This window comes from Podarcis pityusensis (genome assembly GCF_964106645.2).
Source record: "Podarcis pityusensis genome assembly, chromosome: Z".
Taxonomy (NCBI): Eukaryota; Metazoa; Chordata; class Lepidosauria; order Squamata; family Lacertidae; genus Podarcis; species Podarcis pityusensis.
In genome coordinates this window covers 26,439,273-26,452,743 of record NC_138044.1, presented here as the reverse complement: position 1 = coordinate 26,452,743, position 13,471 = coordinate 26,439,273, and the positions used below count along the sequence as shown (strand labels likewise).

Below are 13,471 nucleotides of genomic sequence, written 5' to 3'. Positions count from 1 at the left end.
TCCAGAGTATTTAACATTCATTTCTAAAGGGGTGGAGCAAACTTGTCCCTTTGGCAAGATAAAGGAGCACCCTTCTTTCTGTCATTCAGGACCTCTGTGCAAAGCAAAAACAACACCCATCAATTTAGGGCTCCTCCAGCCCCATGTGGCCTGTTTATATACCGCTCATCCTGATTTGCTTGCACAATTTTTTTGCAGGGGTTAGACTAATTCCAAACTTCATTAAGCATTAACTTTGGTTTGTTTATAGTGCTGTTGTACAACAATGAGCATTCATCCTGGCTTGCTTGTGGGATGTTTGCATGATTTTGCATTACTCATGGATTCATCCCACATTTTTCAGTGCATTTCCCTGTCCCTTAACTTACTGCAAAAAGTCTATTGTGGCTGCAGTTTTTAAAAGTGGATTCATTGTGCTAGAGTGCTTTAATATACTACAATTGCACAAACCTAAATTTCCAGTGTGCATTTGAATTCCTCCCACAAAATACTGACAGTCTGGGGGCACCATTAGTTTGCTCTGGGAATTTTGGGGGACATCCCAGTGGAGCTTCATCCCTGCTTTGCACCTGAGTTTTCAAACAAGGGTTGTAGCCTGCCAGGCACGTAAGGCTGGTGGAATGTTTAACTACTCTGAATCTCTAAAACATCATTTCTAGAAGTGGCAGGCAAGTCAAGTTGTTTCCATGTCAACAGAGGTAAAGGGGGAAAAAGAGGAAGTAAATGGAATGTGTTTCTTCTGTAAACATAGCATATCAGCCATAGCCCACTGAAAGAGAGAGAGAGAGAGAGAGAGAGAGAGAGAGAGAGAGAGAGGGGGGTGCACCAAGGGGAGAACCAATATAAATATGTATGAATGCCTGCCTACACACAAACACACACACACACACACACACACACACACGAAATGGGGAGAAATGGATGAAATGGTGAGTTTAAATTCAAACTTAAGAAATCACACCACACAGGGCCTTATTTACATTTGTTTGTTGCATTTTATATCAAGGTGGTGCACATGTTTCTCCAATTTCTCATTTAATCCCCACAGCAACTTTGTGAGGTAGGTTAGGTTGAGAGGCAGTGACTGGCTCCAAGTCACCCAAGGAGCTTCCTGGCCTAGCAGGGATTTAAACCCTAATCTCCCAAATTCTAATCTGATACCCTCCCTTGTTCTCTTATAATGGCAATGGCGCCCACCTGGGAGGTGCCAGAATTGAGTTCTGGCCTCGGGGAAAAACCCTGATTACACTACACTGGTTCTCCAATAATAACTCCTTGTTCATACTGCAGAAGAGTATCTCCAACATTCTTCTTCAATATTAACAAGGAGTACTTCTTTATTTAATTTTTTTAAAAAAACCAACAACCCCATGGATTAATTTAAAAGGGAAAGAGTTATTTGCACTTCTGAAGGATAATCAGTGCCTTATTAGGTATGCCAAGCAAATGCCATGAAAGAGGGGCAGAGGTGGTTGTGGGGGGATTTGTAGAGAAAGCAAGAGATTAGGAGAAGGGGGCGGGAAGGGAGAGCAGAGGGAGCTCCCACCGGGAGAGTGCCATCATCTTTCTCGTGCCAGAATATACAATGAAAGAGACAGCTTGGTATTTCTGGCTGGGTTGAGGAGCAGGAGTGCTATTAAGTTTCCCAATAAAGCCTGTTCTTCTGAGACAGCCCCTCACAGTTATGCAGGCTCAGGCTGTTTGGATAGAGCAGATAAGCTTTAGTTAAGCCTCCACATTTCCAAGTGCTTATCTGAGCCACGCTGTATATTCCAAGAAGCATCCATTTTGACACACATTACCATTCTGGGAGGGCTGAAAACAGACAGAGTCCCTGACTTTGCATAAAGCTGCACCGATTCAAAAAGCCATGGAAGGAAACAGGCACACACACACACACACACACACACGCACGCACACACAAAGATATATATATTTCTGAGCTGGAATGCCTGCCCAGACTTAGGTGACACCATGGGCAGTTGAATTTTGCCATAATCATAAGCAAAAAGTATTGCTTCCCTCAGGAGGAATGTAGACAGGAATCTGCAATATACTATGTCAACTTGTTCATCTAGCCCAGTATTACCTGGAACAGACTCCATTGGGAGGTTGTGGACTCTCCTTCATTGGAAGTTTTTAAGCCATCTGTCAAGGATGCTGTTATGTATTCAGTGGCCTATGTTTGCCTGAGCTTGAGTCTGGACTAAGGATTCTGAGCCCCTGTGTTCTGATTCAATACATGATATCCAGTCACAGAACATTTCAGGATTTGGGCCTCTGCCATTGGCCCTTAAACTCTGCATCATGATTCGCAGCTTGGAATCATGTTGGGAGTGGGCCTTCAGAAATGTATATAAGCAGTTGCTTTGCTCCTGTTGTCCAGTTCTGTTAGTTCAATAAAGATTCTTGCTGTTATCACTGTGTCTTGCTTCATGGGAACCCACCTACACTTCAGATGCTTTAGTTAAGATTCCTCCCAATTCTACAGTTCTGTAATTCTATTCTTCTAGCTATAGTGACCGGCAGCAGTTCTTCAAGTTCTCTGGCTGAGGAACATAAGAACTTAGGAAGCTGCCTCATACTGAGTCAAGCTATTGGGCCAGCTTGCTCATATTGCCTACACTGGCTGGCAGTGGCTCCCTGGGATTTTAAACAGATCTCTCCCAGCCCTGCTTGGTGCTGCTGGAAAGTGGGAACGTATGTGTGCAAAGCAGATGTTTTGCTGCTGAGCTAAGGCCCTTCTCCATCCATATGGAGCTGTGTTATTCTAAGTCAGGTCATTGGTTCATCTAGCTCAGTATTGTTTACACTGCTAGTCAGTGGTTCCCCAAGGCTTTAGACAGGAGACATTCCCAGCCCTACCTGGGGATGCCAGATATTGAAACTGGGACTTTTTGCATGAAAAGCTGATGCCTCGCTACTGAACTGCAGTCCTTCCCATCTTTCTCATCTTTTACACACCTTCCAGTTTATCCTTTTACCTGGAGAGGTTAGCAGATATCCATCATCATTCCATATGCAAAGCATGAGCTCTGCGACTGAACAAATGCCCCTCCTCTAGTGGTGGTGACAAGAGAGCAGCAGTGAAACGGGTAGGCCATTTCCTCAAAATGATGCTGAAATGTGATGATCTGAATTTTAACGTTGGGAAAAAATGAGAAAATGAGAGTTTGTGTGCATTCATGACTTAAAATGCAGTGAGGCTGCCCCCCCCCCCCGCAATTCATGTCACGTTTTATGTTGCTGCACACACATTTACTTGGTTACCTGATTTGCTTCCCTTCACCTGCAACCGTTCCAACTCCGATTCAATGAATCCCTCATCTTCGCATGTGCAACAGATATCTAAAATGTACACACTTCAGTTTAATCATGGCATGTTTTCAATTCAAATGGAAGCTGGTTTGAGGGAGAACAAAAAAGCCAGCAGTATATCTCAAGAAACTACAGGGTGTGTATGGATTGAGGCTAATGTCATGTGCACTCGGCTTCAAACACCAGCAGTGGAGCCAGAAAAACTGGAATTGACAGATTTGTTCATCCCTGCTCCAAATCTCCCCATGCTTGATAATCTTGGATGAGCTAAAAGGATCCCCATGAGTTTCAGAAATCTTCTTAGGGCTCCTGTGATGACCACCCTGCAGGGGCTTACAGCAAGATCAGAGAAGCAAATTCTGACGTAACTTGTGCACACACCATACATTTAAAGGACATTAAGAAACCACGGAACTGTAGTTTGTTCAGGGTGCTGGGAAATGTAGCTCTGTGCAGTGTATGCTGCAGTTCCCAGGATTCTTTTCAGGGTAGATGAATGTGTCTTTAATGTGCTTTCAATGTGTGGTGTGTGTACATAGTCATATCTTCTAGATCTGTCTCCCTATCATGCCTAGAAGACAATATTTGGAAATGTCCACCTAAGTGAATAAGGAGCAAGCTACTTGTATGTGACAAAAATGCACTATTTTTCTGCCTTTTCAATTGTCAGTGCACAAATGATGATGCAGTAAACATCTTCATAACGCATCAGGTTGCAGCTGCATTTCAGGGTGGGGGGAATCCAAATTCAATAAAATACAAATAGTGACACGTTCATGGCGTATTTGAAAAGCACAGATATGTGTAAAGGGATCTGCCACAACAGGATTAAAAGAGTACAAGGTGTTGTGTTTGTTGAGTATTTGATTGTCTGTCTTGTCAGTGTAATTCTGTAACAGCTGGAGATTTCTGCACGTCAACTTGTAGGTTTGTGCTCAATTTCACATTAGCAATAAATCAGTCCATATGTACGCTTTTCTTTTTCAATTTACTGCAACATAAGTTCATTAAATCACATTGTGAATGGGGGACAACATGCCAAGAACTAAATAATCCAGTGGCTCATGCATTTGAAGCATAATAAGATTATGTATTGGAGATGCCCTCAAGTTGTGGGTCCTGCACAGTCATTTAATGTGCGGATGCTTTGGGAATTTGATCTTTGCAAACTCCTACACAAATTGCCCTAAGGGTTCTTTCTTGGGACTGATGTCTGGAACTTAGGTGGCAGTCTTGCGTGACAAGGCCATGTGACCCATTCGCTCCCAATGTAATGAAGCAGAATGTAGACCAGTCAAGACAGCAGAATGTAGGTTTTGCGGGGTTAAGATAGGCCGCAACTTTATTGGTTACAGATATGAAAGAACTGAGGAGAAGTGCTGGGCTGGCCTCAATTTATTCCTCAGCGGGTGGACACAATGGCGGCCCACTGGCCTGCAGTCCTCCCCAGCCAGCTGCCAGATCGTGGCTAGGCTGCAATGCTGCCTGACAGTTTAAGGTAAGCGGACTTAAAGTCTCAAGCTGAACATAAGGCTAATGGAACTTACTACTGAATAGGATAGTGGCCTGTCAGTGATCCTACAGATTCTGCACTCCCCCAAACGTGGTAATGCGGTTTAAACTGTCTTAAAATATGAATTAAAAGGTGAACTTTTGCAATAAGATAACATTGATTTTGAGAGGAAAACTACATTTGTGCATTTATTAAAATGCACAAGGGGCTTTGGAATACAGTAAGCCTGCAACTTATGCACATTTAGCTTGTGCACATTCAGCTTTATGAGTGAAACAAAAAAATGAAGAAAAAAGCAGTGGAAACAGGGCAGGGTTCAGTGGGAAATGACATTGGCAGTCCCACCTGCCATTGAACCCAGTGGGTTTTGACTAAACACAATTTTGGCTTTAGGCATGATCCCCAGAATATAACCCCTATGTAAGTTGCAGGTTCACTGCACTTTTTAAAAATTGTTGTTGTTGTTTAGTCGTGTCCGATTCTTCATGACCCCATGAACCATAGAATGCCAGGCACTCCTGTCTTCCACTGCCTCCCACAGCTTGGTCAAACTCATGTTCATAGCTTCGAGAACACTGTCCAACCATCTCATCCTCTGTCGTTCCCTTCTCCTTCTGCCCTCAATCTTTCCCAACATCAGGGTCTTTTCCAGAGAGTCTTCTCTTCTCATGAGGTGGCCAAAATATTGGAGCCTCAGCTTCAGGATCTGTCCTTTTTTTAATTAAAAAGGTGCAGATTGATGCAAAAGTGGATCTAATATGGCACGATGAGAAATAGGCTGATTTAGCCATCCCTGGTTTAATGCTTAAATGAAGAATTGTTTGCTTTGCACACTATCACAGGGTTAGGCTGTGCTCAAAACCCCATAGAAATTCTCAAGTGCCTTGAGAATGAATCAGAAAAATGGAAACCTTTCACACATTGGAATAAAACTTTCAAAAAGCTAGAATATACATATTGACACGGCACTAATCTTAACAGACTGATCTTGCAAAAAATAATGTTTCATTCTTTAAAAGTTGTGTACAGGGTTTCTTTTGAGATTATCCAGCATCTTTTATAATCTTTAGGAGGAATACAAACATATTTGATCTTATGTGTCTCAATTCTGAGCTGTTATCTCTCAAATTACTGGTGTTAATGTCAGGTCTGACCCTATGGTGGACTTGCTGAATCACATTAATAATCATTTTCAGTGCGCTGCTGAATTATTTTTTAAAAACCATTTATTAGCTACCAAGATTGTTCTGGCCTGACAATGGAGAATAGCTGTAAACCTGCAATCAAATGGTGGCTGATAAAAGTGTTAAAAGTGTAAGAAAAACGCTGGGGCCTTAATTGATCAGTAGAGTGTTTGGTATGTGGTGGGCGGGGCTTGTGTGTTCTACTCCGGAATCAGCCCCTCCCTTCAGTCTGTGTTCTGTTAAGAATGTCAGTTAAGAGGGACCAACTGCCTCTTCTTGCCTCAGACTTCCCCTATGTGGTTGTATTTAGTTTCTCTCATTATGCAGTTTTGATTATTATTAAAGCTTAGTTTATATTTTTGCGAGCCTCTTATTTTTCTCGAAGAAACTCTGCTGAGGAAAGCGGTGGAATGTCCTAAACTACATGAGTGAGGGAATATTCCCAGTTTGCCAGGATTGATTTTGTTAACCATCCTCACCGCCCCCCACACACCTCCATGACAAAAAGATTGCTGAAATAAGATTACAGACAAGCTTCAATGAGGAAAAAGTTCAGACTGCAAAGGGGAGAAAAATGGTCTTCATTTACTGTATATTTAATGATTTTTAAAACTCACTGGTTTACAACCACAACTCACATAGTGTTTGTTATGCCATGCCATGCCAATCTCCACGAGCAGTGTGAGATTCCAGCGGTATCAGGCGTGCTTACCAGGGTCTGTGTTCCCTTTCGGGACAGTGAGGCACCACAGAGACTTGTGGTGTCTTTATATGGTTTATTTACACATATATGTAACCTGCACCTAAATGGGAGGATTGTAGAGCATTCACATCCTAAGAGGGGCTGGTGCTTCCCAGCAGCACAACATTGGATTCAGAGGCACCCCTTGTCTAGTTCTGCCGCTTCCTCCTCCTTTCCAGCAACACTTGTAGAAAACAACTTTTCTGCTTCCAGCATCCTGCCCCCCGCCCCGGTCACACTGGCAACTTACTCAAGCCCACTGCAAAAGGCCCTTTTTCCCTATTGCTTACAGCAGACGATTGGTAATCCTACCCAAAAAAACTACTGGGAACAGAGTCTGATATTTTGCCAATTGCTCACCATTATCAAACAAACCAGGTCCTTACCAGCCCTTTGCTTCTTCAAGACCCACCCACAGCAAACCGTTTCATGAGGAAGCTAGCCAGTATTCTTTCCTGCCCTTGTACTTAATAAATGTATGAGTTTGCTCAAATTCTAATCCTTCACTGAATGTAGAGCTTATGGGTGGTCTGCCCACCCCACCCCCCGGGCAAGTTATAACAGTAGGAACACAGGAAGCTGCCTTATACTCTTATCAGACCATCTAGTGGTCCATCTAACTAAGTGTTTCTACACTGTTTGGCAGTGAGTCTCCTTTCCTAGAGAAATTGTGTGTGCCATAACACACACATAAAGTGTTGGAGTGGCATTGCCACTAGGAAACAATAGAGGTATCCATGTCTAAACCAGATAATATATAAATTCCTCCACACAGCTGCCACCTCAGAAGTGTTTAGGCTATCCTGAAGGCCTCGGATACTTTTAAAGCCCCATCGGCAACATCCTTTAAAACCTAAATGGCTTACCTGCTCATGAATTTGTCTCGTGAATGCAGTGAAGTAGCATCCTAGAATCATATTTACTTAGCTGATGAGACCAGATGAATGAAAATGTGTCATCTGTTCACTCCAGGCGAAATGTATGGTATATTGCTAACATCGCATATTTAAAATAATTTTACCCAGATTTAAAATCTAGGGCAAAAACAAATATGTCCTCCTAATCCCGGAACACACGGCAACCGTCGGAACTGCAATAAGTGATTTAAAGCTTAAATTCTGTATTAACCACCCGGCACACATGGAAGATTTTCTTTGAAATAATAATATGCAAAGGCTCCAAAGTCATTAACCACTAAACAAACTATGGGGAAAAGAATTTTTGGAAATGCCTGATCTTGAAAACACAATAGTTTCACTTTTTATCTCTTTAGCAAAGCTGCTTAAACTCTACACAATTGGAAGAGCCACCATCAGCTTTTCTAAGGAAGTTTGAGAACAGCCCACTACATTTCTTCAGATTGCTGAAGATTTGAGGGAACAGCAAAAGTAATACTGTTTGTTAGGTCTGTCTCTGCATCTTTTCCTCACCATCTGGTGAGGACCTTACTCAGAGTTTGGCTCCCCTCTTTCATTACAGGAAGCCATTCTGTTTGCTTTGTTTTACATACAATGTTGTCTCCCCTGTATTTTCTTTCCTCCTCTTCTTTCTCAGTCTCATAAATCTTTCCTCCCATCCATTCTCTTGTATTAGCAATTAGGGATTAGTGATGGCACACCCTAGGCTCAAGTTGGGGCATCTTCCAGGAATGAATCTCTCACTCCTGTTGCCTAGTGTGACCCTGCACCATGACAGGATTCAACACTGGGCAACACCCAGTGAGGGGGTTGGGGTGTTTCCCAACCCTGATGGAATGCTATTCCAACAGTATGGTCTGAGTGGAATGCCCTGCAATCCTACTGCCATGCCAGCATCTCTCCCCACCTAATAATCATTAAGGATTTGGCCTGTTTTCACCAAACTCTTGGTCTCCTGTGTTGACTTTCAAAGGCCACAAAATGTGCCTGCCTGGGCAAACCACTGCTGCACCCTCCCTGCAATCCTTCCAATGTGAGGTGTTCCCACTCACCTAGAGTCCTACCAGCACTTGGAAAATCAAGACATAACTTGCAATGGAGAGGACTAACCCACACTTTACCTTTTGCACCACTCTCTTCAGGCGCTCGTCTACTTTTAAAAGCTCCGTGTCTGAGCAGTTTTGCTTTGTTTTGTTTGTTTTGTTTTGCCCTGGAGCTTTGCCCCCGAAAACGCACTCTTTGGCACCCAGCTGGAGCAAACGTCAATTCAGGTTTTCTGGAGATTGCTGTTTACTCCAACTGAACTTTAAAGAACAGGTGAGGACCATGCCTGGCAAGAGCGTAGCAAAGATAAGTGTGGATAAGCCCAAAGTTACAGGGACAAGCAAACTCAGCTTTGGTTACCTACCCTTTTTAAACCCATCATGAGCTAGAGGGCAAACCTCTGAACCAGGGCATGTACTCAACTCAGGAAAGATTCCTTACCTGGTTAAGAACTCAGGAGTTATATTTATGGTTATCCTACAGCAAAGTGAGATTCCACTGTGAATCAGCTAAATTACCATTCATCAAAAAGTTGAATTCTTTTCATTTGGATGTGAATAGGGACAATGGCTTGCTCTACCACAACTGATGTTAATTAATTCATCATGGCTAAGATGGTTGTATTGTAATCTATCACTCTGAAGGGTCACTGCTTATTTTGCCTGCATTTAAGTGCTAATTTAGTTGTCAGTAGCTGTACTTATTTTTTTCAATTCTCTCTGACCATACTGCTTACAAATAATAATAATAATAATAATAATGGCAATTATTATTATTATTATTATTATTTGTATCCCACCGACCTGACTGGGTTTGCCCAGCCACTCTGGGCGGCTCACAGCATATATCAGAGCATACTAAAACATCAAACATTTAAAACTTCCCAATACAGGACTGCCTTTAAAAGTCAGATAGTTGTTTATTTCCTTAACATCTGAAGGGAGGGTGTTCCACAGGGAGAGTGTCCCTACCGGGAAGGCCCTCTGCCCAGTTCCCTACAACCTCACTTCTTGCAGTGAGGGAACCAGAAGAAGATTCTTGGAGGAGGACCTCAGTGTCCAGGCTGAATGATGAGGGAGGAAACTCTACTTCAGGTATACAGGACCGTGGCTGTTTAGGGCTTTAAAGGTCGGCACCAACACTTTGAATTGTGCTCGGAAACACACTGGGAGACAATGAAGCTCCTTTAGGACTGGTGTTATATGGTCCTGGCGGCCACTCCCAGTCACCAGTCTAGCTGCCATATTCTGGATTAGTTGTAGTTTCTGGGTCGCTTTCAAAGTTAGCCCCACATAGAGTGCACTGCAGTAGTCCAAGGGGGAGATAAGCAGAACATGCACCACTTGGGTGAGACAGTCTGCGGGCAGGTAAGGTCTCAGCTGGCGTACCAGGTGGAGCTGGTAGACAGCTGCCCTGGACACAGAATTGACCTGCGCCATGGACAGCTGTGAGTGCAAAATGACTCCCAGACTGCATACCTGGTCCTTCAGGGGCACACTTTCCTCATTCAGGACCAGGGAGTTCTCCACACCTCCTGTCTCCCCAAAGCAGTACTTCTGTCTTGTCAGGATTCAACCTCAATCTGTTAGCCGCCATCCATCCTCCAAACACCTGTATATATATACCTGCCATTTAATATTGAAGTTCATGCACCTGACAAAGCGGATTCAAGTCCATTGCAACTTTTGCCATCATAAATTTGCAAATCCTGAAGATGTGACACGTTTTCCCTGCAACACAAAGTAACACATCTACTGCTTTGGAAACTGAATAAACATAGAAATGTAGGGAGCTGGCTTATACCAAGTCTGACGTTGGTTCTTCTCTTTCAATGTTATCTATACTGACTAGCAACAGATCTGCAGGAACAGGTACTATAGGAATTCTGCTGTTGTGGCTTCTGATGCAAACTGAGCTGATTCACCCCTCCCTGAATAATGTGTGACTTGGAATACAATTATCCTACAGATTTCACACTCCTAGTGGTGTAGCAGTAAATTATGAAGCACAGGAGCTCATAATGATGGACCCTATAGCCATGTCCCCATGGAGAGTCCAAAATGAAGGCAACTGTGTTGCTCAATGTATAAATATACATATACACACACACTACAAAGAGGAGCAGTGCATAGCAATGTCCTCAATTTATTAGGATCAGCTGACAGTAAAAAAAGACATTTGTTGAATAAAAGCAACATAAAAAAACACTGAACTTTAACCAAAGATCTTCAGCAACCTGAAATGAAATGCAACCTTTGTCTTTAATTAGGTATGAAAATAATCTGGCAAAGAAGTGTTGCCATTAAATCAGCTATTCTGAAGGAGAGATCCCATCAAATAAAAGGGAAGAAGAACCTAGCCTCTGTTTGACTATTTTCCTTGTACCCTGACTTCCTCCATGCTGATTTGTGACCAACACTAAGAAAACATGAATGTCTCATCACCTCATTCACCTCCCTCGATTGCCCAGGCACCCTAGCAGAAAACATCATCACTCCTGCCCTGAAAAAAACCTCCTGGAGCTTCCCCCTTCTGTGCTCCCCCTCCAGTACATCACTGCTTGCTTTTTTGAATTTTGCAATACAAATTTCAGCTAATAAAATGCACAAAAGTGCATTTTAATGTGTGTGGTTTTAATAAGCTGCCTTTAGAAATGTATACAATGAGACACAAGATGCACTTAAATATATATTTTGCTATAAAATACATTTAAGTACAAATTGTAATAAAATGTTAAATACAAATTCTCTTATCGGTGTTTCTGTTGAATAGATTACTGTGGAAATGAAATAAGCTAATGACTGAATACATCCCAAATTGGTACAAGTCAGAAATAGACTGATCCATTCAACCCTAACTAGAAAACTGGGGCTATCGTTGATAAATGGGTGCAGCTGGGGCGTGCGCAGATCCCAGTTTCAAAACAACCACTACCACTGGGTCATGCTTTCTTCTTTAAACTATTTGGGAAGGTGAAGGAAAGAAAGTGAAAACAGGCTGCTTGGAAAGAGCAGATTAAAGCTCCCCATAAGAAAATGGCTGCAGCTACATGACAGATATCATCTCCTGCTCCATCAGCATTTGCCAGCCGCCAGGAGTTTCTCCCTATTCCGACTTGTAAGTTCTCCCTTTACGACTTCCCATTCTCCTCTGCAGCTTTTTGTCAATAGGCCATAAATCTGAATACATTTGCAAGTCTAATACTGACTCTACTCACAGCGCTTCTCGCTGTATTGCCTCCCAAGTGCCCATTATTGTTTTAAATTTGTACTTACATACTGTATGGGTTTGCAGCTTGCATTACTCATTGGCATGCTGCCCTAGGAGGAAACACACAGCATTTGGTGGCATATAGACTTTCATGTGGGAATAGCAACCAATATAAATCTAGATCAGGCTCCTAAATCAAACAGGGATTCGGTTCCAAATAATGACTGCACATTATGCAGCCAGAACATGCACACATAACACCCACTCGCACTGTTCTTAGATTGAAACAGCCTCGCTGAAAAGTCTGCATCCGTTCTATGCTTCTACTCTTGTTTTGAAAAATGCCTGGCTTGATAGGCATAACATTTGGGCTTTTCTAAACAGCAGGAGATTTCAGAGGCACTTTCTACTGCCTTTAAACACCCATGCTGGCAACATCCCAGTGTCAAAGTATTATCTCTTGTTCCTTCAAGGCACATTGTTTTGTTTCATGGCACCAAAGCACCAAAAATACATCTTGAGTGACCTGTCAATGCACAAGAAATGGAAAGCAATGTGTTCCGAAATGGCAGGTTAAGAAAAAAAATTGTGTCTACCTCCAAGCCTATCACTCCAAAACCGTACTTCCTGTGGCTTTTGATGGATTTGTAATGCGGTTTTGATGTTTGCAAATACCTCCAACAGAGGATTTCAAATTATTTCATGTGTTTCATTTTCAATATGCTACCGTTGGCAACGCATAAAGAACACATGGAAAGTGTGTGAATTGCAAAAGATAGAGGCTGTTTAACTCTCTAAGATCCACCCCAGATGTATAGCCCTAACTCAAGAGCAATATGCTTCCAGATACTCAGAAGATCATATGATCCCTTATAATTTCTCAACATAAAGTCAGGAAAGACAAGAACCTGCTAGAACATTTAGGGGAAAGCAAGGAAGACAAGATACATTGATATTCACAAGAATATATTTCAAGTCATATATAGGGTGCGGGGTTAATGGATATGCCAATCTTTCATGAGGGTTGAGAGGAAGAATTATAATTGGCCCTGTAAAGGATAGAGCCTAGGGTGACAGCCTTGCTAATATTCCGTAAGAATTGGGAGTGGTAATATCCCTTAAGAACTTTTTCTCAACACCTCTGGAATTAAGAAACAAGACATTGTAATTGGGCTGGCCTATGGGTCATGTCTGATCTGCAATTTAATAGCTAGTTAATATGAACTTCACCTACTTCAGTGCAGGTAAATTTGCTGCCAGTGTGAGAGTTAGCAGATGGCATCTATTGCTGCTCATCTTATGTGGGTAACGAAATTCAGGTCTAAGCACTGAGTTGACAATCTAACATAACAATATTTGCTTTTCACTATCCCAGCAACTTTATTGTGTGTTAAGGAGGATGCATCAATGTCATCAGCCTTGAGCCAGTGCATGTTATGCTCAATTTATTTTATTTAAAAGCATTTATAAACTACTCTTTTTTTTTTTTTAATCTAAGCAGTGTAGGGGCCATCAGGGCCTGGAAGGGGGAATGTTTCCATGC

At 42.4% G+C, this 13,471-nt stretch overlaps 1 long non-coding RNA gene across 1 annotated transcript; it reads right to left on the bottom strand.

The window, feature by feature from the left end:
- Positions 1–6,039: 6,039 nt before the first annotated feature.
- LOC308468696 lies at positions 6,040–12,898 on the bottom strand. The gene is made up of 2 exons (XR_013981823.1): positions 11,994–12,898; positions 6,040–10,448 (listed from the first exon to the last, which is right to left on the bottom strand). It is a non-coding gene; the product is annotated as an uncharacterized lncRNA (long non-coding RNA).
- Positions 12,899–13,471: the final 573 nt, after the last annotated feature.